Source organism: Haemorhous mexicanus, chromosome Z, assembly GCF_027477595.1.
Source record: "Haemorhous mexicanus isolate bHaeMex1 chromosome Z, bHaeMex1.pri, whole genome shotgun sequence".
In the NCBI taxonomy this organism is placed as follows: Eukaryota; Metazoa; Chordata; class Aves; order Passeriformes; family Fringillidae; genus Haemorhous; species Haemorhous mexicanus.
Window position 1 is genome coordinate 20671021 of NC_082381.1, and position 23872 is coordinate 20694892.

Below are 23872 nucleotides of genomic sequence, written 5' to 3' on the forward strand. Positions count from 1 at the left end.
AGCTCTGAAAGGTACTATAATTATAAAAACATAAGAACAAGCTTAGGAAATGCAACTTCCTAACCTCTGATCAATTCTCCTTTATGAAGGCAGTTTCTTCCTCATTATCCACCTACTTCTACAAGCATTTCATACAATACTGCAGACATGATATGTGATGCCTGTTTTGCACTGTGCTTTGAAGACTGGTTTTGGCGCTGTGAAATATTTTATGCAGGAATCAGGAACAACATTTGTGGGCAGTCAGATTTCTGAAGAATTTTGTGGGAAACAAATACAGAACTAGATAGGATAATAAGATGAACTGAATGCCAAGGAAGCAGGTGACTACTGTACTGTTGTACAAAGTGTTCTGATGCCAAGAAAAAAACAAGAGAAAAATCACAAAGGGCAATGAATGAGGGTGCTGAAAAAATGATAAGGTTAAAGCCCTAAAAAGCACGAAAATTACTATTACACTCAGCATTTTTCTAAGCCATTGTAAAATGTGATCCTCACCACTAAATCTGATCCACATTTTTCATTCCCTCAGCCTGGAACCAGACTAATTAAACCATATTGCTAAAACCAGTTGTACTGACTGCACATGTTTGCTATTTTCAACAGAGAAATTAAAAAAGGACCTATGCATGTAATTCTTTGTGAAATTGAAGTACTCATCTTAACTTCTTCCTTTTCTTTTGCTTCCTGTATTCCTTAGCTACAGTACTGCTGCACACCAGTTTGGGAACCAATGTTCAGAAAAGTAACCTCAGGCATGCTTACTTAATCATGATTTACTTACCAGGGAGCCATAAAATCATACCAAACTATGCACCAATACAACGCAGCCAAACACCAAAAGCCCATTCTATTTGTTCTCTGTGAGTCCTCTGAGCTGATCAGTAAAGCCCTGCCATGGGAGAAGGATCAGAGATAGGCCAGGGAATGTGTCCATGAAGCTCAGGAATAATGTGGCTGGGTGGGACTGACCACAGCTGTTGCAAAAAAAGCTGACTTGATCTCAACATCAAGAGGACCTGAGGGTCAGTTTTGATTTTGATAAACAACTATCAACAGCTGAAAAAATCAGCTGGTGTGTATTTCTCCCCAAGCTCATTAAGAGTGTCAATGTCTAAGAGTGTGTTAGCCAGGCCAGAGTGGGGTGTTATACATGACTCAGCCCAAAATAAAAACTGTAAAAACATAATCAACTGACAGAATTTCAAAGCAAGTGATGAGCTTGAGCTAGTTTCAAGTCACACATTTACTCCTAGCAAAGCCAGGGATGCCCAGAGTGGCAGGGGTGTTTACATTAGAGACCACACTGGTGCTCTGTGATTGAGCTATGCACTGCAATTGCTCTCCTCTGCTGTGGTTGACTTGTATCTCTATTGTGCTCTCACTGTGTTTTGTGACATGATGCTGAAACAAAAATCCTGTGTACCATCAACTATCTTCAAATAAATAAATCTGATATTAAACATCACACCTTCCACATGTGGACTGTCTAAAAGAACCTGGTCAGAGAATACTAGGCTCTGCCATTCTCTCCTCTTTTTTAATTCCCACTGGCATTTTGCATAGTTTAGTGCAGATAATCCACTACATGGACATTTTCCATGTATTGCAACTACTTAGTTTCATGACACTATACATAAAAACATCTGATTAAATACTAAGAATGTTGCCTCTTCTCTGAAAACGTTCCAATTCTTTTGTTATCAAATTACACTGGACACCATGCTGGCTTTGAAAACCCAAGCTGCTTTGTAACATGAGAGATGATACGTGTAGAGAACAACATGGAAAATACAAGTTAGAACTCCAGCTAACAGTGCAGAAAGGGCAAAACAGCAAACGTCTATCCATTGTATTTTCTGACGCCTTTCTTCTTCAAGAAAAGGAGGGATTTCAGTCAAGGAATGAAAAGGTTGGTGATAAAAGTTCATAGTGAAAAACACATCTGGAGACAGAACAATAAAACCTTCAGCAATCTCAGGGCTGTGGTTGTGCTGTGGATTGCTAGCTTTCATAAATGGCAGTACAGAACAGTATCAGGACTGGTCCAGGGAAAGCACAGACAAGGCTGGCACTTACCTCCTGAGGTGAATGAGAAACTTTCATGCTAAGACATGGTAGATATACTGAAGACATGTGAACAAGGTACAGAGGAAAAAATTACACAGAACAGTAAGTGTGAAAGAAATCACAGCATTGCATCACATAACCAGGAAAAAAACCCAAATAAAAAGAAACAAAAGTCAAGTCAAAGCTTAAAAATCTTTCTAAGAGAGAAGTTAAAAGATATGAAACTCATGTTACAGACATTTGTTACAGATAAAACCCCAAGGCATTGTCAAGTTTACATTTTATCAGGAGCACAGATCAGCACTACTTGCAAACAACACTTACTTAAAGTGATTGCTAAATAAATGTGTAGCTACCCTCAAACATTTTTCTTCCCTGTCCTACACAATTTTCATGCCACCTTCTCCTAGCCACGGCCCATAAAAGGTTCATTTTTTATGGCCCACATGATGAAATAAATGTAATCAAACCCAAGTTTCTGCAAATTTACTGACGGGAATGGAAGGGAAAAACATAAAAGAATAACCATATCCCAGAAGCAGTGACATGGTAGATGGATAGTCCCCAGGCATTTTCAGCTGTATGATCTCTAAAGCACAGCCCCGAAATACCACAGTCAACAGCCCTGGTAAGTAACTACCCAAGGCAAAGTCAAAATGCTCAAAGAAGTTGTACCACCGAATTGCTTAGGATAGGCCTACAAATATGCCCAAACTTTATGTCCGAAACAACTACGTGCTAATAAAAAGCCCATATATTTTCAAAGTGACACACAAAATGGACATTTTGTGACTGTGCTTCTGAGGCAATTATTGTCATATTAAACATCAGACAGTTACTTCACATGCTTGTGCAATAATACTAAACAAATAATGTGCCAACACTTGCCAGGATGGAGCCATTCAAATTCAAGAAAAACAAAGACCAAATTTTTTTAAGACACAGTTTTAATTTGAAAAATCTGCAGAAGATGTTTTCAATCTGTTTGTATTATTTATAAACAATTTCAACTGAAGTCGCTTGGGTTTTTTTAACTGAAAATTAACATTTACAGGCACTTGTGAATATTTCAAACTATTTCTTAAAACAAACCAAAAAACTATTCCAACTAAATCAAGCAAAAAAAATGTTCCACAAAGAAAATACAATAAAGATTGTTTTAGAAGTACACAGAAGAGGTAAACTAATGCTATTCTGGAGAGCAGGATCAGTTTTAAAATGTATTAAAGGAAAAAACAAAGCATGCAATCATGGAAAATTTTCCCTTGAAAAATTAATCTGGCAATTCACACTTGATGAATGGACCATGGTGCTAATTGCACTTCTGAGTATGCCCAAGGCCTAGACTAATGGCTCTACTTCTATTAAAACAGATGTTTACAATATCATTGAAAAGAAAATTTTAGATACCATGAGAAGAAAATCCAAACACAGAGACCTAAAAATAACAAAAGGAGACCAACACTTGAATCGGGGGACTGCAGAAAACAACTACACGTTGGCAAGTTCACTCGTTTGGGATTCTTAAGAACCTTCCCTGCAGCACTACAGGGCAGCCACATGTGCAACCCAATGGCCTCAGAACAGGCATCTACACTGTGCAGGAAAGGTCAGCCTTGCTTTTACCTTCCAGAAGAGGAATCTGCAGCTATTTCCACTCCCAGCGAGGGAGCAAAACAACAGTAATGCAGGGCATGAAAAGGGGCTTGTGGGGAGACTAAGCTTAGAACAAAATACTGTCTTCATTTTTCAAGATACTATCTGCAATCACAGCCTTTCTTTAACTAAAAATAATAATAATAAATTACTACAAAATTATGAGCTAGGAGGGGTCATAGCTAGGTCCTCCATCCAGTCTTAGAAGGATTTTATCCCCCTTCAGTGAACTCATTTAGCATTCTTACTTGCCTTACACTTACTCTCAACAAAATTTAAGTAAGGAAAAAATAAGTCTGTTCCTCTTTGCACTGGTGCAGTGATAAGGAGATAATCTGTCTATCTCCTCTTCTGCCCAACATCCCCAGAGAAAATTAACAGAGGAGAAAAAGAGCAAGGCTTATTGCAGGTCCTTTTCCCTTGAAATCTCAGGATGCCAAACTCCTTTCCAGTTTCTTGAGGTGACAGGCACACTATTTTCCCCTCAGAAACAAAATGAGTGGAAAACTAATCCTAAGAATGCACCTCACTCAATCCTTTGCATTTAGCATTATGGTGCAGTTCAGTGCTGGCTGCAACATTCCAGACAGGGTGTAAGATCATCCACATTGGATTGTTTACCAAGAGTTCTGACATTTTTTGTAACAACTTAACTTGCTCCCTCAGACTCAGCTTTTCCTGACTGACAATAATACAGATCTTTCAAAACAGAGATCACCATTCAAGAGCCACTCAAACATTAGACATTACTTGTTATGCTAATTTAATCATAATTTACTAAAGTATCTCATAGTTTTTGAGTTCTTTCCAAAAACGATCTCAAAATAACTTTTGATTTTGAAAGATAGGACTATGGAATAGCAATAAACTACTTACAATGATACAAAGGATCTCTGTCTCCAGAATGACCCATGTGATCTGCTCTCACCATAAATTTAGAGAAATAAGATCTGTGTTGCAAGGTCCAATCAGCACTTAGTTTCTACAATAAGCAATTAAAAAAAAAAAAATAAACCAAAAACCAACTCAACCCAGAAAACAAACAAAAAACCCACCAAATCCTCTGGGATCTACTTGTCCAATTGTTTAAAACTCTCAGAAAGAAAACATCTCTCCAGCTTTCCATAGTCAGCTTATGCCCAAAAGAGCTTTACATTAGAATGTCCATTATGTAACTTCCAAAAGTACAGCTCTAAAATGATTTTTAGAAGCAGCTAATCATCTCTGGAGCTCCCAGATGCAACAGTGAAACTCTCTGGATGCACATGTACTTGCTTAACAAAACACACTCAGTACAGTTCTTAATTATTTCACCTTCCCAAAGTTAGCTGCACCTCTGAGACCTCCATATCTCCCCTTCCCTGCTCCTTTAAACTCCAGCCAGCAGCCACTCTCCTGATGGCTCTCCTCCTCTTCCATCTCCTGATGGCCACTCCTTCCAGAAAGCCCAGCATCCCTAAAGACACCCACCAGTCAAAGCCTCTCTAGAGTGAAAAAGCTGAAAAGAAGCTGAGGTCTCCAGTGACCTCCCAGCTTGAAGCAGTGGTTCTTAAAATGCTTTTAGGAAAAAACATGTTATATGGGTTATGGGGTTTTAAGTATTAACCACCTTTACACTCCTGGCTGTAAATCTCAGACTAGTCCATGCTATATTCCCAGGTCACTCTCTCACTACAGCATGTCAATTCTTAGCACAAACAACTGCTTCCTAGATCAGAACTTGCTGCTTTAGGCAGAAGTCAGTTCTTCTGCCCGGTAATCTTCACAAGCCAACCAAAACTGGATGCACACCTTCTCCAAGGACAGATAATTTCTTCAGACTTACTACAAATCCAAGGCAGGAAAATTACTTATGCTACTATAACTTCAGTTGCTGCAGGAAGTTTCTAGCTCCATGCCATAAACCTTTGTGTGAGTTACTTTTGAGTATTTCTCTCACTAAAAAATACCCAGTACATTCTGGCATTTTCAATCACAAGTCTTGCATTTTTCACTGCCTCCTCTTTCTTATTACCTGGTCAATGCACCGGGGAAAAGCTAACTAATTTTACTGAAAGCTTTGCAAATGGATGGCAAACTGCAGGAGCAGTTAGCATTACCTCCTGCTGAGGTTTTCCACTGCACTGCATGTTATTATTCAATTTATAATTTTAACAAATTGGATACAAAACAATTACTGTTGCAAAATACAGCCCCGATACAGCTCTGTGATGAATCATCTCTGAGAGTGAGTATGTCATAAGGAAGTGAGTATGTCAACAGTTACTACAACACTGGTAGAGGAGTTTGTTTACAACAGAAAACACTAAAAAAAGCATCTGCTTACCTGGATTTCAGTACACCAGTAAGATTTTTTTATATTTCTGTAAAGACTCTTAGTGAAAGTATGCTGAAGAAAGAAAAGACTCAAGCACAATTGCTATGCTCAATCCTAACAAACTCGTGCCCCTTTCTAAAAACAGTCCATAGCCCTATTCAAGTTCTTGCTCTCTATGCCATAACTCTTTTGATATAAATCTCTTACTGAAAAATTCTACTTAAAACCTCTTATTCGTCTATCTGGAAAAACACAATTTGCATTACTGAAAATCACTTGAAGGTTTTTTTCCCCCCTGCAAGATAAAAGCAGTGTCAGAGAAACAAGAAACTGAAAATGCCCTCCATCACCTTTCATCCTCCAGATACCAGTTATTTAGTTATTTGAATGTTCAGATCTAGTGCTGGCCACCAGAAAAACCTAAGCAACACTTCTGCATGATGCCTCAAACTCCCTTCTGATAGCAACTACCTTTGAAAGGAAGCAAACAGCACGATGATACACCACTCATGAACCAGAGCCTGTTCAAAAAAACTTGATAGCATGAATACATTTTTCTTTTCCAGTCATACAGCTTACATTTAATGCAATAGAACCTCTAGTGCACAACCTAAGAAGGTGAAAATAAACACTGATAAATGTTTATTATCAATTGTGCTAATACAGATAAATCTGCACAGCTGGCAGACCTCAACTTGCTTACTGAATAAGTATCTGCATAGATAAATTTTTAGGATTTCAGTAACACCTGGATATATTACTCCATTCAGGAGAAGTATTTTTTTTTGCCATGCACTGGACTAAGAACCCAACATGGTATCTCTGTCTGTAGCATCAGACACAGCACCTTGTTCTAAGTTGCTTCATTCTTTTCAGCAATTTAACAGGCTTCTCCCAGTATAAAAACAAGTAGGTGTAAAATTTGCAGAGAATCAAGAGTCTGTAGCATGACAAAACCAAGCTAGAGCATTTGAGTCAACTGGTAACAGCAATTTGTTAAGATGGGATCAAAAGTAATTTGGAGGCACAGGCAGTAATTATGAACCCGAAGTGTTCATGAACGCAATGGTTAGAAATTCAGCCCAGTTCAAAACTCTGTCTGCGAAACACACAGGTGTCTGGAGAACCCTGGTACAAGAGTAAACATTTTTATCTTAAACTCTCTTCCCACAATGACCTCATTTTCTTTCTTTTTTTACTATAAGTTCAGAGACAGAGGCTTGACAGATGAACTTCAGTTTTTCTTCAAGTAAGGATGTCCCTATTTTCTTTTTCAACTGGTATAAAATATTTTATATTCTTGTTCATCAAGAAGTGTACAACAATTTTCTTAAGTCAAAAACTTCTGCAAATGAAAAGCCATTTTCTAACCACACTATTTCATTTGGGTTTAGACTACTCATTTTATATGATTTTTTCTCCACAATTTTTCTGCAAAAGAATAAACCTGCAGATTCAAATGTGTCTACCAGACAATTAATCTTCACTTGCATATAAACACACTCAAAATTTAATTGCACTTACTGAAATTACAGATGCTTATTATTACCAAACTAGAAAGTTTCAGTCACACAGAAAACCAGCAATTGCTCTAACATGTTGAGATTAATTTACATAGTATTCCCAATATTATGCATCTGTCTCTACCAAGCCCAAGGCAGACTCACTCCTTATCTTGGACTCAGAATGCCAAATTCAACCCTGTATTTCACCCATGCAATCCTATTAAATAAACAGGAGTTGCATAGATATTTATGAGTCCAGAGCATGGTTCCATGGAAAGTGCACATCCCCTGAGACCGTCGTTCTCTCCTTGAGTGTAATTTTCTTTGCTTTAAATCATCAAATAATAACATAAAAAACATTACTAATTCCCTAAGGAAGTCAGGACAGCACAGAAAGTTGCTTCCACAGCATTTTGATAAAATACATTTTTTATGTTCATATCACACAAATGCATGCCTATAAATGGACATATGAAAAAACCAAATCAGGGGTCATGACAAGACAAAATTTATAATTTAAAGGCATTGTATGTGTTACACATTCCACTTAACACTTCAAAATGTCTGCATCCTTCTTATGACCACTTTCACTAACATTCACCCGTACAAAAAGACTCAATGCGACCCTGACATATAAAGAGCTTTCAAGCAGTAACTGGCACAGCTGTAAATTTACATAAGGCTCTACAAATAAATTTTGTGCTCTTTGCTGCCAATATAGAAACATAAATCTTACGAGGTACACAATGCAGCACCTCCTTATCTGTTTAAAGTAGGGCAAATATTTTACTCGTGTTAATTGTCCTGACAGAAAAGGATCAACAGTGCATTATTCCATCTAACACATGGTTTATTTTTCACCCCTGAACAGCACGTAGGCCAAAAAAATTTGCTGATTCCAAAGATGTAAAGCTATTCCGTAAGAATTCTTCATTAAAATTGTACCTCATTCATACAGCATTCCTGTTTGAGTATTTATACAACATGTGGCATATTACTCATATAATCTAGCAGAATGAAAGTGGAAGTTACTTTTTTCATTTTTCATGGCTTCACCATCTTGTGTAACAGAATACTTCACAGTTAGGTGAAGAGTTACATTGGTGCATTTTTTTTCATTCAATTTCATTTACGTTCTCAACAATTGTTTCTGCAGGCTCTAAAATCTTGACCTATCAAGAAATATTATCATTAATGCAATTTTAAGAATGAAACAGTAATCACTCAAATGTAACTGAAGAAACATCAGTGAAAAAAAAAAAATCATTTTTTTCCATCTTAAAGCAGATTCCTGTGTCAAAAAGCATACTAAAGTGCTGTATCAGACCAGACCACAGACTGACAGTCCAGCATCCTCTGCAAGTGGCAAATCAGAGAGAAGTTGAAGAAAACATGTAAGAACTACCTTTACACACTTGTAAAGCTTCTCTGGTATTGCTTTGCACATTCTGCACCTCAAGGATAACTTTTGTCCCTTTTGATCTCCTTCACACCACTCATGAATTTATAATGGTCCCTCAAAACATATATGTCTTTTTCTTCCTTATCATCTGAGGCTAACATGCCCAAATCTATTTAACAGGACAAGCTCTTCCACTTTTGATCCTCCCAAGTGCCTTTCTTGGGACTGCTTTGGTTTTACAGTTCTGGTGCTTGACACAGCACAGCCCTGTGGGACAGTGCCTGGCTGTACAGCTGGCCATGCGATTTTTTACTGTCAGCAACCTCAATCTATGCATGTATTAAATCACTGACTTCCACTACAGTAACAATCTAGCCTGCACATAAGCAATCCTTATGTTCTCAAGTATTTTTCCTGGATATATTCCATGGTTTTCTGTGCTGAGAATTTCAAAGTCGTCTGGTCTGTCCTCCCCATCACCCCTACCTTAGATAACTGTATCAATTGCAAGGAAAAATGCAGGTCTTCAGGAGAAAGCAGTGGTAAGGTCATTACAGTTCCCTCTCCATGAAGTGGGCAGGCTGTGCCTTCAGCTAAAGCATTTCTGGGGATTTACTGTGTATGAATGCTGGTAACAGCTGCTGATATGCAAGCAACAACACAAGACATGTCTGTGCACACGACAGGTATACAAAGGAAGGCAACTTACAAGTGACAACATCATGGCATGATGTCAGAGATTGCAATTACCCAAATTATTTGTATTCAACAGAGCTGTGGGTAACTTGACTCTTGAGCAGCTAACTTCTGTGAATGAAACTCCTACTTTCAAATTCATATTTTGACAAACACCACCAGAAACATGCACTTCTGGTGAAGCACTGCCACATACATCCAACTCGAGCAACATCCCCAACACCTTCCACCAGAGCCCACTAGCTCTGCTAAGCGTGTATTTAGACAGCTATGCCGTTTCAGTATCCAAGTTACACCTACACTGTGCCATGCTGACTTAGTTGTAAGCCTTGATGTTCACAGAGGGAGGTCAAGGGCTCGCAGGTGGCTGCACCAGTCTGCAATTCCAGCCTGAACTCTCCTTTCCTCCACTCCTACCTGTTGTTATTTCTCCCCTCTCCGGGGTCCCGACATAAGATACTTTTACATGTTGTTTTTTTTTTCTGGATTGTTTATTCCCTTCCCCACATACCATTCTTTTCCTGTTCCCTCCCTTCACCGAAGCTGCCAGCAACTCCCTGTGCAGCCTAGAGGCTGCAGTACAGCAGCTGTTTCCATTCAGCCCTGTGGGTCCCTCTGAGGATGGAATTAGCCCCTCATTAACCCTCTCCCTCCTGCTGTTATGCATCGCTGCAGCTATTTAACTAAGTGCAGGGAGCAATTAGTACTGTCTCTGTTTGCAGTCACCATTCCTGCCTCTTTCAGCTGCAATGCTGAATATGCAGCAGCATACTCAGCTGCCACAGGTACCTAAGCCCTAGAACATAACAGCTCAAAGACTCTAGAAATTAAGGTCGGTATACAGATATTTTAAAAGAGACTGTGTGACACGGATCAGATTTCCAACAGCAAGGGTCAAGTTTTAATACATGTTATTGCTTGAAAAAAAGCAGCCATTTTACAAAGTAATCTGTTATTTCTTTATGGTTTTGTGTTTGATTTCTTGAGGGATTTTTTAACCTTCTCAAAATAGTAGAATTCTTTATGATATTTCTTTGCTGAAGTACACCTAACTGCTCCATGTGCCAAACTTTTAAAATCCTGTTGAGATAAAACAGCTTTTTATAAGAAGTGGTAGCTGTAGAAAATTACATTGGTTGTTTTCTATTTTTACACTGCAGTAAGAAGGTGAGTGTTCCTCCTCCTTCCAACCATAGTCCCCAGCTGTGTCAGTCAATTTTCAAGGATTTTGTCCTACACAAGAAGGTATTGATGGCTTCCTTTCACAAAGATCTGCTTGCCTCAGGCATCTCATCCAAGTCTCAGGTTAAATCTGTCATCAGATGGACCCAGACTGCGATTTACACAAATCTCTTACTACAAAGTAGCCAGGCTTGAAAGAAGTTGCACAGCACGCAGTTAAGTACAGGCAGCAAAGCTGGAAGTGGCTACTTGGGCAGAAGAAGCAATGCCTGCAAACCTGACCCTGATCAGACAAACACATTCCTCTTCCTGCTTGCCCCAAACTCCTGGGAACAGCCACGGAAGAGTGTTCTGTGCTTGGTACAAGGCTTGCTGACCTAGCAACAGACCTTCCCCATCACTATATTTTGTTTACTCTCCCTCTAAACTCACCAGAGGCCCTACTACTTCCATGCTGGAGGAAATCTGACTGCAGGACCTGGGACTCACAGCACAAACCCTTGACACCACACAACTGATTCTGTAACATATCTTTGACTGTTTATTCTAAAGTTTACTCCTTAAGTGAGCCTAGAAATGAGCCTGATAGCCATGCAGATGTTAAAATTTCTGAGGGGGTAAGGGCTCGGGAACAAACTAAAAGCAAGCAAGCAGTTTTCCTCTCAAGGAAGAATCCCTCCCTACCTCATGACCTGAAATTATTGCTCCAGACACAGTTCAATGTCACCCACTGAGTGCTATCTCAAAGCACTCTGCAAAATATTCCTTGCAGTCTCAACAACTGGAAGGGTAAAAGAACTACAGACACCACGGTGAATTTGCTCTTTCTTGAGTCACACAATGGGATATCTTCCTGCCAATTTGACTGTGCTAACATCACTGAAAAGCAATCTCATCAGCAGGAATCCAAATGTCCACTAAAACAAAGAGGAAAAAATAAAATCAGACCTGACCCAGAAAATGAGGGAATGTAATTTATTTTCTTGTCCTGTTCTAAGATTCCAGCACTAGAATTCACCATCTGAAAACCTGTGCTGATCTGAATAAAAACACACAAACTGATATACACGGTATATTTTAGAGTAAAAAGGTGTCAGCCTCACTCAGGACATGCTTTGAAAGAACTAAATCTGGTCAGAGGACAGAAAGTTTACACAAAACACATTACATGAAACTAGCACAGTGGAGACAAAACAAGACTCAGTCCTACTGTTCCCTTCCACTTCAATGAAATTGTAGTCACAAACATATAATTGCATGCATAATGTGGTTTAGCTACCTGGGATATGTAAATTTGAGTTTAATTTTTTTATAGTCCTAACATACCTTATATCCACATGCAGTCAAATTTAAATGTAGGTATTTCTTGAAGGAAAAGATTTGAGAGGCAGGAAGGGAAGAAATGTTTCCTGAGATTGTGTGCACCAGCTATACGAGATTCTCACATTTATCTTTTCAAATAACTCCAGTAGAGTATTTCTGTAAATGTAATTTGTAGTCCTCTTTAATCCTGTTACCAAGATTTCCCATTTGCCCAGTCTCAACAGAGAACCAGAGAAATTTATAATCTGCTTCTCTGAGCTCTGATCATGCACAGTTCATGCACACTCAAAAACCTCCATTCAAGTTCCATTTATAAATGTATAATGAGACTGAAACAGTCCCCACTGCACTAGCAGAATATTACACAATCTCTTCAGGTAGTACTGTGGGTCAAAACTGGATTTGTATTAACCTGGTTAAGATATTTTGCTGAGGTCAGTTCCACTGCCCAGCAAAAGCATGAGATTCAGAGTAAGTCTGCAAGACTGCAACATGAAGGATACCACAGGGCACCCTTATCTTTCTAATCTCTCCCCCCCAATCCATATTAAGATGAGCATAAATTCCAGTTTGGGCTGCTATTAGAAAACAGAGCAGGGATGCTCATGTCTCATGACTAGCCAAGTTTTTGAGCCACAATGGTCCAAAGTCCAAACCCAACAGTGGTGAGATGTTTGTATCACCCATTCTGCAGCCCTCCTTGCAATTACTTCTACCTGAAGCTCAGAGCTGGTTGTATAATTCAGTGCTACACACCAGCTATACTCTGGAATCATCAATTCTGCCTTCCCTTCCTTTTCATACGATACTAGGCTGTCAGTGTACCTAGAGACACATGCAGCTGTAGGGCTTACATATGCTTCCCTTGTAGTCACCCCCAACTTTTCCCAAATGATGTGATGCAGACTGTGGGGACTTGGTCAGTAAATGGCGCTGTGAATTAGAAAACCCTGCTTTGAACTAATATACTTGAGTTTCCTGAGATTTGAGTTAGCTGCTTTTCTTAAGTAAGGACATTAAGGGCTTTTCTAATTAATAGCAAATGTTCCATTACATTACAAAATCAGAAAATAGGACATAGATCTGGAAAAGAATTCAAGGACAGTATAAACCAGATGTTTCTAGACAAGACCATTACACTTAAACATAAACATCTCTCTGCACAACTCACGCACATTTTTGCAGCGTTACCAACTCAACAGCTCCAGTGCTATTCCATATCCCAGAACTACACACTGCAGGAGACACAAATGCAGCACAATCAGCCAAGGGAAAATTGGGGTTTGTTTTACATACTCAGCTATGTGACTATCAATGGACAAGTTTGAACTGCCAACAAAAATGATGGAAACTGTGAGAATCAACCATTCTGTCTGCTCAACCCACTTTTCAGCTATGGGCAGAATGAAGGCAGATGGGAACACCCCAGCCCTTCAAAATCCCAACAGGCCTTACACATTGTAGCTTAATTTTATCCGAGCTGATTTTCAGTTTCTAATCCTTACACATGGGATGGAGCTGTTTCTCCCACCAGTCTGAATCATCCATTTTGAAACTATTACATCTTCCTCCTCCACACTCCCTACAGAAAATCGGAAGATGAGACTTTTCCGTGCCTAGTGTAACACAAGTATACTATGCCATTTCAAACAATTAAAAAAACTATTACATGGACAGAGATTTAAAAAAAAAGTCCTCACTCACTTTTTACTGAAGTCTCTCACCCAGCTAAAAACAAAATAACATCATAGCTTAACAGAATTAGGTTACTTTCAGAATTAGGCTAAAACAAACTACAGAATCCCCCTGCCCTCCAAAACAAAAACAAAACTCAAATTATTTCATACTGTTAGAGTCCAAATAACACCACTAATAGCAGAACATTGAGAAATTCCTCTAGGATAGAGAAGGTAAGATTGAAAACACCACATGCTACTGGTTAAGGATCCCTAGGATTTCCCAGGCAGAGTGAGAATGTAAAACTACTAATACTGTAAAAATCTTGGAGTGAAAAGTAAGGTACCACATAAACACTTTACAGAAGTGGATAATGGTATTTCTTTCCACAAACAATAAATGAGATGGCTTTTCCCCCCCACCCCCACCTCAGGTATCAGACAGAAAATGGCAGACCTGGCACTGGAAGCCAGTTGTTTCATTTCTCAGACCAGTGGTCCTAACATTCAACCATCCTGATCCCAGTGAATTTTATGGACATATTTTGGTAGGTACACCATAAGGTTAACTCTGCTTACTATCCTATTCTATGTGCATGAATTATACAGTACAGTAGTTACATTAAAAACCAGTAATTTCAGAAATTAATAAAACTATGAAATAAATTTTTTTTAATCAAAAGTGAGATGATACTGCCAGTTTTCTGGTTACAAATAATTCATTTTTTAGATTAGGACAGTAGGAATTAGAAAGCTTATTTTGAAATAGTAATTGAGAAGAGACATTTCATTCACATAAAACCACAAATGCACTAGTGATTTTATCTCTGTGAAGCAAAACCACAAAGGGAATGAAAGAAAAGCTTTTATTGTTGTACTGCAATGAATATGGAAACGATTTTTTTACCCGTTGTAGACATTAATATTTAGTAACACTGTTTTGGAAAATGTGTAGTAGGTATTAAAGTCAAGATATTTCAATCTGTCTTCACTGAACACAGAAGAGCTTATGCAGCCCCTCCACTAGAAACCAACAAAAAAAATGCTTCACAGATCATCACATCTTAAAGTATTTTAATGCAGCAGCTATAAGGCAGAAGAGAAAGTAAACTAAAAAGGAACAGAGATATCTAAAACCTACACTAAGCACTAGTTTCCACAACTATATGTAAAAGGGAGTTGTACATCATTTATAGTTAAGAAAGCAGGACCTCAGATGGGAATTGAAATATTAGATATAGCTTATTTTAGTTCCAACTTGATCACATTTCATGGAAGCCATGCCCTGCAGTCGTTTCGGAACACCCTGTTTTCTTTTATAAATTAATCATAGTAATATGCTCTGCTGTCAGACATCATGGAAATACCAGCCCAGCTGACAAATAGAATTCTTAAATTCTTACCCTTGTTTTCAAAGGTGATCAAATCAGTTCTTTACAAAGAACATATCAGCTAATAAAGATACATCTGTCAGTGTACATGAGGTATGTTCGGAAATGCAACCTTTATTTCAAAAACCTACAAAACTAGAGCTAATCCAATGTACCTAACCTTATCTAACCAGGGAAGCAAACCCAGAGACATGAAGGATCAGGAGTGGTGAATCTGAAAGATGTGAAATGGTGTAAGGCTGATGAATGCTCCAGAAACATGAAATTACTCAGGCTGGATGGCTGATCTCTAGCCCAGTCTTGTGCCCACAGTACAGTCAATGCTGCTTAGGACTTTTTGCACAGCTGGGTCTTGAAAACCTCCATGGAAGGAGACTGGATGTGTTAACTACAAAATATATCCCATTTAAGTAAAAGCTCCAAGTGTCTCAGGAATACTCAATTTAAAATTTAATTAATTTACAGTCAGACATACACAATGACACCATAAAGTAAGCAAAAATGCCACTAAGCTGTGAAGAGGCAATACCTTGTGACGCCCACCTTACCTAACTTCAATATCTATAAAAGGGAAATAAATTGGAATAATGACATCAGCAATTAAGACTAAACAGGCTGGTGCTGGAAAGATCAGTGAGGAATGAGAAACAGTACCTAAGTTTTACAAAGACAGTTTGAAAATTGAAGTGATTTTGGTAGAAGGCCAGGTAATACAAGATGGGATGATATTACACCAAAACTGAGTTACGGTGCAGCAGGGCCCTGATGGAGGCACAGGGAAAAAGTGAAGCAGGAAGAGAAGGAACTGTGAATTTATGGAAGAAGTCATGTTTGGGAGTCAATAAGATGACAGGCCCTGTCTGCAACTCAGGTAAGAAGTCATCTGGAACAATCTACTCAGTCCTAAAACATGGAATTCTCAAGCAGAGAATGAGATACTGAGGGATTCAGAAAAGAACAATGAGCAGCAGAACAAAACCACTGATCAGACTGCTCTGCATGACTATCTACCTACTCTCTACAGATTTGTACACTTGTGAGGCATGTGAAGTTGAGATGAATTATCTGGGTAAGTGGCAAGGAGCAAGAGCAGCTACTTCCAGGGTGTCAACCCAGTGTAGAAATGCATTTTGATTAACAAGAACTTCAATACAGGAGAGCAAGAAAGCAAAGTAGATCATGATTTTTTTCTGAGTATATGATTGTGTTCAGTTCAACAGTCTCCTAAGAGACATTTCTGAGTTTCCATAATCTAAGACAGGCTGAAGAGTTGCAAAAGGTTCTGAAATACTACACAGTAGTAGTAAACAAAGATATACATAAGGCACACCAAGCCAAGAGAGGACCAAAATAGAGAGAAATAACATGAAATGAGAAATAACATCCTGCTCTAACAGTAAGCCAAGCAAATAATCTCAGCACCACTACAGTTCTTTGAAAACCTTAAACCTGTTCTTGCATTTAGTCCTCTTCATCTCTTGTTTTTAGAACATAAAGGTATACTTGAAATAGAAGAAAGAGAAAAAGAAAAAAAAAAAGCCCAACACAAAGCAAAGTATGGAAGTACTCCTTCCCTAAAATCCTTAAAAAAATACAACTTGAATTTAGAACAAAGAAAACTTCTCAGCACAACTTGATTTGTATCAACAGACCTTTGTTACTGTATTACTACCTCTTATATATAAGTTAGGTGCTTCTCTTCAAAAGTATCTCTGATAAGAAGAAAAGAATTGTGCCTGAATTCTTTAGAAGAGTCACACTCGTCATAAATGAGCAACACCACAGGAAAGCCTGTAAATCCATTAATCGGATAGCCTAGTACAGTTTTGATTGGCATGCTTAGAATCTTGCTTTAGGTTGGCATTATTCTGGCTCACCACAGGAGACACCCTCTGAATGCCTACCCTTCTGTCCTGTCCCCACCCTGCTGTGGGGAAGGAGGTGAGCAACCAGATGGGGAGTGGCTGCCAAAAGGGGTCAATCCACAGCAGTGCCCTACAGCACTGAGCAGAACAGCACATTCCCAGGTGAGAGAATCCATATGACTTGGAGCACTCTGACCCTCTCCCTTCTTTCAAATGCACTCCAAAGACTAATTTCATGTCAGTATGTGATTACAGCAACAATAACAAAAGGGACAAAGGAGTAAGTAGGAGCAGGAAGCAACAAAGTCTAGTAGTTGTTTTTGTTTGTTTTTTTTTTTTTACCTATCTAAATTTAAAAACTGAAAATATGTGATAATCAAGCATGTCAAAATGAACTTTCCAAAACCTAAGCGAGATGTTATATAACTCGGTGAAACACAGAAAAAACATTCTGTGCCAGAGGAGGAAACTTCAACAATCATCTAAAAATAGGTTTTAAAAAATGAGGGAGTTCACTTCCAAATGAGTGATTGTGACTTTGCTGCTTTCACGCTGGCTGTAATCCAACTGAGCAAGAAAGAGGTTTGTCTTTGCAGGTCTGGCTAACACACAACTAATTTCAGAGAGAAAAGCAAATTGGAAAAGCATCAGATATCAGCCTGTTCCTTTATTCTATAATGGCCAGAAGGCAAAATGGCTTATGAGCATAGCACATAGGTCACACCGTAGCTTTTCAGAACTCATCTGAAGTCAGTTTTACCTTATCCCAAATACTCTTTATATCATGGAGAAAAATGACAAAATTTCTCCCAGATTCTTTACAGTTGAAACGGTGGTTTTTATGGGAGCTCTAAAGAAGAAAAAACACTAATGAAGGGCAAAAACAAAATCAGAGCTAAACGTCAAACCACAGAGGAAACCACGCAAAGTCCACCTTGGAAGTAAGCTCTGCAGACTATTTGAGCACAAACCCTGGTTCCTGATCAAGCCCGAACTGTCCTGAATCAGTGTAAAACATCCCCAAAGATCAAGGGGGGAACACTGTCACCACTGTCACAGAATGACACCATCTTTCCTGTTCTGAAAGGCTTTTCCAGTATGGGACTGTCTCAGCTGATATACCTTCACAGAAACACCTATTTTGTCAGTCCTCATGACTGTACTTCATGAGTCCCCTGGAAACTCAGAGGGCCACAATTTAGGCTGACCTCCTTGTTATCACCATCTCATCCACATCTCACATTTCCCTGCTGCTACTTCCCACCTGCACTGTGTTTGGACTAAGTCACACAGAGAACTGCCTACTTGTGCCAATGTCACTCACCAGGAATACACCCATGATCTCCTCTCTGCCTGAACTCTATCTCCCCTGGAGTGGGAAAGCTAACACCATTCTTTTGGCAGAACTTGTCAGCAAGACAGAAGATCTCACTCTGCTTGCTTCACAGCAAGATTCTTCCTGAAGTTTCTCTCCAGTGCCTTTTCTTAGTGTTAAATACCTGCTTTGTACTTTTGTAATCTAGACTGTTCCCCTAATTCCCCCAGGATACCTAAGAGTATAGAAAAATGCTGCTGTCTTCACACCCTACCAGCACCAACTTTCAGAACATCTCCACTACCTCTGTGGTGAATATTTTGATACTGTTTTCACAGATGTTTTATTCAGGTATGAAGTTCCCACGGAAGGATTCGGCTTTGCCTGTTTTTTGAACTACTGAAGCCATCCCCTTGAGGAAGGAAAAAAGTGGTCACATGGGGAGGGCTGTAACACTGTAATTTCCTCAAAATTCAATCTGAAAATTAACACTGCAAAAAACTCAGTGTACCCAAAATCTGAAAAGCGGAAGGTGGATCCTAGTGATCTCTCACTCTTGGCCTCCAGATGATTGCTTATGTTTCCCAGAGTATCCCATCCATAGGGATGTGAAATTTATCCCGAGTCACAGACTGCATGAATAACCAGGTCGGGGGTATTAATAAGACAGAGGGAGCATTTGGAGCATGTGAGCAGGCTAGAGTGCCAAGATATGTGCATGCCAGCCTTTCCAGGCACAGTGTCCCAGTGACAGCTGTAACACATGCAATGAGTTCACACAAGAAAGAGGAAGAATGCACAAGGGAAGGCCTGTGGACACGGAGGACCTTTAGACAGCACATAGTAGCTCTCATTGTTCACTCAGCTATAGAATTACACAATGACAAAGGGACGGAAAGGGAGGTCTCTAAGAGCAACAATAATGTGTATACTTTGGCTGGAAATAGAGAATTTACCACACTGGAACAGCAAAGCAACCTATCTGAGGCATTTAGTGTTGATGAAAACCCTGCACTTGAGAGGAAGGACAATAAAATTTATATGGTCAATTAAATACTCTGAATGGAAGACTAAAACTTAGTCCTGGCTGTAATTGGGCTGAGGTAACCTGTACCACACAATCTAGTATAGACCAGGATTAGACAATGTACTGATAAAAATAAGAACACCTCTGTCCCATCTGTGCTACAGCTGCCCTTGTGATAGCAATGAAGGAAGTGAATAATGCTTTTGAACTTCTGTCACTGCTGCTGTAAAGTGGAGAACTTACTTAATAACATCCTGAGTGGTAAATGGTGAGTGTGACTTCTCCAGGTCCAGAGTGGCAAAGAGCACTGCACCCATCACACCTCCCACACTTATTTGAAGCCTGGAAAGACCCTCCTTCAGCAGGAGGAAACAGGACAGGTGGTGGCTTTTTCTCTAGGTGTGAAGTTTTAGTTTATACTGATTCATATAGGATGGATACAGTCCTAATGTAAACCAGCCCACACACTTCCAAAAGGAAGCATGAAGAAAACCTCAAACAAACAAGTTCAAACACTGTGAAAGGCCTGCAACAATAGAACAGCAAGCAACATATAAAACAAAGCAAGAGGTGTTTGTAATGTTACTTACATAATGTCAAGGAAATGCACAATGAAGGCGAGACTGCAGTACATCTTTCTTTTATTGTAACTACGAAAAAGCCTTCAAACATAAGAACAAGACCAGAGTTGGTTTGGTGTTTTTTTGGTGTTTTTTTGTTTGTTTGTTTGTTTTAGTTTTTAAAATAGAGATATCTTTGAAAAGAAAAGATTATTCTGATTTCCCAAGAGCATGTTTTAGAACACAGCTCCCTCCCAACTTCCTCAATAACAGGAAAGTAGTTAAGCCACAGGGAAGAAGAGGAAGAAGATACTGAACTGTAAGTCTTTTTTGGCCCTGTCTCAGCCTCCCAAAGCAAGTAACAACTATTTCACAAAACAGAGGTAGTGTTTGCAACATTCTTCAGAAGCACTTGCCAGCTCAAAGGCTGGACCTCTGAAACTAAGGTTCAGAAGCCACACTGGATGTAGCATGGGCACATCCCTTACACCCACCATACAGATGAAATGTGAGAGTGAAATGCACTGCCCATTTCCACCTGCTTGATTGAGGACTTGATAGCAAAACCTTCACCTGTTTGAGCAGACTGTACACAATCTGTCACAGCAGCACCAAGAAAGAGTTCCAGAATTTTTCACCATTGCCCTTTGTACTGCTTCTTCTAAGATGGAAATAAACCAAATGCATTAGAGGCTGCTGGGGCTGACCTGTACTAACATGCACAAGGGCAGACTGGTGAGGTTTGCTTTGTTTTCTAGTAAAAGAATCTAATATATGCAAAGATGCAGAAGAATGTTAAGGCTGCAACAACAGCTGTTATGCAATGATTGAGATTAAAGAGGAAATGTTCATTGAAACAAAAAACCTAAAAACATTTTTTTACCAGAGACCTTTATTACTGTTATCTGTGATGACAGAACATTCTGCACAGGCCCTGCCACATACAGAAACCACCTATGTACTCTGGGCCAAAAGAGTTTATTTTCTAGATTAGAATATGCAGAAACTGTTTCTCTCAAATAAAGTGTATTCAGATGTGTGGTCTAAATGCTAATGGTTATTGTGATAAAGTATTATCTCATATTGTTTATTTGTCTCTAGCTCTTCTGTACTGTCAGGTACGTTCACATCAAAACACCATTTACAACCTACCTGTATTTGGCATTACAAATAATGTATTGATGTGAATTAAAAGGACTGATAATTGAAAGCAAGTCCATTCTTGCAACTGACCTCTGCCATGTTGCCAGCTGGCAATGAAATTATAATGCAGATCAAAATACAATGGTGTAATTTCTTTGTACTCAGCAAAATTTGGTAAAAAGACTTTTTGAAAGATTGTTCACATCCTATTTGCTGCAACTGGTACTTTAACAAAAATGACAATAATTATCTGGTAAATAATTACTTTACAAATAAGACCTTTTAAATTAAGGAGTTCAAGATGCTCTATTTATTTCTACTACATAACTGCTGTAAAAATATTCTGAACAATTGCAATGAAATAAGCTTGCTATTGCTTCTCTTGTATTAATTGTGGGGATGGAGGCAACTAAAAGCTATGGAGAAACTTTCAGATCAAAGGAAAGAACAGATTTACTATGACATCGGGTTTTGTTTGGTTTATTTTTTAAGACCACAAAGTTTCCCTGCACCTCTCCAGATCCTTCACTGATTTATTATTCATAATAAGTTAAATTATTTCTCATTTTAAAAGTTCCAGTGGTCAGCTCAGACATGTAATTAATCTCACCTGTACCTCCAGTATGTGATCTCACTGCTCTTTTGGCCGAACCTCCCACTCCCAAGATCTGACATGTCTGAAATATTTGTATGGAGGCTGCTAAATTATGACCCAGCATCAGCAGCACTTCCTGCCATGTTACCTTCATCTACCTCTGACACACAGGATGGTAATCCCAGCACACAGCTGAGACAGAAGGTTTATGGTTTATAACCCTGCTCACAGAAAATCAGCCACCTAATTATGCACTCCCATGTTCATACCAACATAAAGGTATTTACAGCGCAGGAAAAAAAGAAATACGGACTCATGTTTTAAGTTGTTGCTCCTCCCATTTAAGATCATGCAGAGGTTAACCATGCAAGATGGGATCACTTATTATCCGAAGCCCAACGCTCTTACGCTGTAACACAAGTTTAAAAAAAAGTTATGTTTTGTTCGCACCTGGCACCTGTCTGAGTCCCCCTACGTACTTGTCCTGGTCGAAAGGGAAAAAAAAATCTTTAGTCGCAGAAAATGGCGGGGGCACAAAAGCCGCACACGGCCACCATCCGTGTGCTCTCCTGGTGCCTTACCTGGGTCTCTCATCCTCGCCCGGCTGCGAGGACGCTCCGGGGCCGCCGACCCGGGGCCGCCGCGCCCGCTCGCCTCCGGCCGCCGGCCGCCCGCGGCTCGCCCCGCCAACTTCCCCTGCCCGCCTCCTGCCCCGCCTCGCCCTTCCCCCGGCCCGGCGCGGCTCCCCACGGCCACAAAGGGAGAGCCGCGGGTCAGGAAGGGAGCGATGTCGCCTGGAACGCGGCGCCCGAGCCAGATAAAGTTGTGGGAGGCGGAGGAGGGAACCGCAGGCTGGCGGGAGCAAAGATGCTTTCGCGTTCTGTCCTCACCGTGGGACACAACGGCTGCCCCATCCCACCTTCGGGCGAAAAACTCACCTAGAGCAACCCTTCTTTAAGCCCGAGGTGTATGTCTGTCTGCGGGTGTTCGGCTGTCCTCAGCGGGAAGAGGAGATGGGTGGGCGACAGACGCCCTGCCCGCAGGAGCCCGCTTTCAATCCTGCCAGCCCTGCAAAGCTCTTCCCTACTAAAATCCTCTCCTGCCAAAATCCTACATACAGCCAGTTGTTGTTTCAGTAACTCTGAAAGCCCTTCCTTTCTAGAAAGCTTTTCTTGTTTAGGAATGTGCATGTACATACCTGGAAGAGGAAGGGGCAAGAGCTACATGCCCCAGGAAGAGAGGAGTGGCCGACCCAACAACTGCACCATCAAGTGCAGCCTAAGTAAGTGCCATGCTCCCCAAAGATCTGCCTTCTTCAAACAGGAGGAAAACCTGGCACTACATCCCCTCCTTCATCTACAAACCTCAGGCTACCTCGCACTCCCTGCAGGGCCCAGCAAGAACACCCATCAACACACTCTCATCAAGTGTCTGCAAGCACCTAAGTCCAGTACTGGAGAGGCATTTTGCATAAACCTGCTTCTTTTTGGACATTGTTTTCTCAGTACCTTGTGCACAGCCTCTGTTTTCTCCAGACATCTATTTCTCCTTCACTTAAAATTTGTAAAGAATGCCACAAAATGCAGCAGAATGCTGATTATTTGTGAGAACTGTTTTCCTGTTTCTTTATGAAAGCTCCTTATCCCCATGAACAGGAAACCTTGTGGTAATCAGCCTCCTCCTTTTTGTTAAAAACACTGATGCTGACTGCCTGGGAAGCAAAAACAAATCCATCCTGAGTTCAAAGGCATTTCTGCATTCCAGTTGTTTCTCTGACAAGGCTATGTGTGACACAGCAGCCAATTTTTTTTCAAAAGCAAAGCAGCAAACTGCACTTTAACACTCCTTCCCCCCCACCCCCGATACTAAACAAAGCTTTTCATATCTGCTGCTGAAGAACAGTGCCCTTACCTTAATACAGTGCTCACTTGTCCCATTAGCAGCGAACAGAGCATCTTATGTCTAACAAGATCTGCCATTTTTTAATCAGTGAAGCTTAATGAAGCATTAGACTCTTTCACACCCTCAATCTCTGCAGCATAGAAAATATCTCAGCTTTAGCCTCCTCTCTGAGTCTGTCCCCCTGCTCAATCAGTACATGAACATGTGACAGCAGGACTTCTCCATCGAGACTCATCTCATATCAATA

The 23872-nt window shown here is 40.0% G+C and overlaps 1 protein-coding gene across 4 annotated transcripts in view; it reads right to left on the bottom strand.

The window, feature by feature from the left end:
- Positions 1-23872, bottom strand: part of MCC (MCC regulator of WNT signaling pathway) — a 183230-nt gene that overhangs the window by 72447 nt on the left and 86911 nt on the right. Inside the window, exon 1 of one of the 4 annotated variants that reach the window (XM_059873452.1) lies at positions 22305-22401. The exons of the other annotated variants lie outside the window; for them this stretch is intronic. The gene's annotated coding sequence lies outside the window, so the exon portion shown is untranslated. Of the gene's footprint in view, positions 1-22304; positions 22402-23872 lie in introns of those variants that run through there. 4 annotated transcript variants of the gene reach the window in all.